This window comes from Zalophus californianus, chromosome 9 (genome assembly GCF_009762305.2).
Source record: "Zalophus californianus isolate mZalCal1 chromosome 9, mZalCal1.pri.v2, whole genome shotgun sequence".
In the NCBI taxonomy this organism is placed as follows: domain Eukaryota; kingdom Metazoa; phylum Chordata; class Mammalia; order Carnivora; family Otariidae; genus Zalophus; species Zalophus californianus.
In genome coordinates, this window is record NC_045603.1 from 1,428,889 (window position 1) to 1,430,810 (window position 1,922).

Here is a 1,922-nt window from a genome sequence, read left to right on the forward strand (position 1 = left end):
TCTCCTTATCTTGTGTTTGCAACGATTTTAAAAATGCACTGAGTTCAGGTTAAAAAACAACCACCAAAATGGATCTCAACACAGATCTAAGGCCCAGAGGAGGTGCGCCAGGCTGGTTGGACACAGCGACTCCCGGAGGCCCCGCGTGCCTAACATCCCTTCTCAGTATTGAACAGTGGGTTGATTCTCTTTTTACAATAAAAAAAGCTGAGTAATACTGCACAGGAGTACCAGAAACTGCCTCGTTGGGAACAGAAACTATTTACATTAAATAAAAACCTGGCTGCAGGCTGCGTCTGCACATTTACAGCATGGTGAAGCACACTGTGACCGACCGTGGAGACAGCTTCTGGCACTCACACCACATGAGAGTAAAGCAGGTGGAAGGGGTGGGGGCGCGGCTCACTTCTGGTTCCGGAGCTGATTGGACAGCCAGTCCAGTCCCTCATACAGCCCCTCCCCGCTGGTGGCACAGGTGGCCTGAATGTACCAGTTCCTGCGGCCCGGGGACCGCGGCCCCAGCTTGTCCGTGATCTCAGCCGCGTTCATGCCGTTGGGGAGGTCCCGCTCGTTGGCGAACACCAGCAGGACGGCATCCCGGAGCCCGTCCTCCGCCAGCGTCTCGTGAGCTCCTCACGGGCCTCCTTCAGGCGCTCTCTGTCATTGCTGTCCCCCACAAAGAGGAGACCTTGTGGTCTGGAAGCAGTGACGCCACAGAGGCCGGATCTGTCCTGGCCGCCCACGTCCCACACGGTGAAGCTGATGTTCTTGTCCTCCACGGCCTCCACGTTGAAGCCTATGGGGGGAATGGTGGTCACGATCTCACCAGCTTCAGTTTGTACAGGATGGTGCTCTTCCCCGCAGCATCCAGGCCCACCATGAGAAGGCACGTTTCTTTTTTGCCAAAAAGGCCCTTAACGAGGTTTGGGAAGGTATTTCCCATGCTGTAGACGGTGGGAGCAACACTGGCCAGCAAAGATAGGACGTGCGCCCACGTCCACCAGACAGACTCAGCAGAACCAGAGGAATGTGCACAGAATCGTCACTGGGCATGGGGGGCCGGATCCGAGCTCGGGAACCGCGGCGCGAGGCCTCGGAACCCTGAGAACTTCAGCAGCTGCCGGGCTGTGAGCACTTCCGTGTGATCCCAACCTGGGCGGAGGACCGTGGGCAGGCTGCGCTCCTGTGGCATTTGGCACGCTCTCAGGAGGCCCGGTGCTCACAGGGCTCCGGGCCCGGCTGGCGCTGGATCCAGGCAGCTCTGCAGGCCCTCGCTCACGCTTTGCACTCTCGGGAGCAACGTAACTGAGATGATCTGTCGGCCTTTCCCGGGGCCTGGAGGGCGCGGCGGCCTTTTCTGTTTCCAGTTCTCGGACTGCAGCCCGTCTAGATGGTGTGAAATCAATCGTCTTTGATTTCCAGTACATTCCAACGGCTTGAAATTCAGATTTCCATCAAAAACCGCGTAGTTACCCCACTTCTCACGTGTGTCCCGGGCAGGGTCCCATCCAAGTCATCTCGTCAGCTCTGTCAGCGCCCGGCCTCCATGCAGCTTCCCGTGACACAGAGCGGCCACGGGGAGTGGCCACCAGCTACGGGGATGACGGAGGCTCAGAACCCCTGGGCAGGCGCCCACCTTCCCCACGACGTCCCACGGCCCGGTCCCCGGGTCATGATTTGTGTCCCAGTGATGTGTGACCTGACTGGTGCTGTGGACGCCAGCTGCTCCGTCCCCTCTCCTGACCCTGTTCCCACGGCCCACGCCCACCACCCCGCACCCCATGTGGCCATCTTGGTCCTTTTCTCCTTGTTTAGATTGTTTCAAGAACCTCTGTCCTTTAAGCAACATGGGACCTGTTTCTGGAGGTGACAGGGGCGTAAATAGTAAGAAAGTGCATTTTGTGATTGGGGTTACAGGTCAG

At 58.2% G+C, this 1,922-nt stretch overlaps 1 pseudogene; it reads right to left on the reverse strand.

Annotated features, from left to right (window-relative positions):
• Positions 1–402: 402 nt before the first annotated feature.
• LOC113922055 lies at positions 403–943 on the reverse strand (annotated as a pseudogene).
• Positions 944–1,922: the final 979 nt, after the last annotated feature.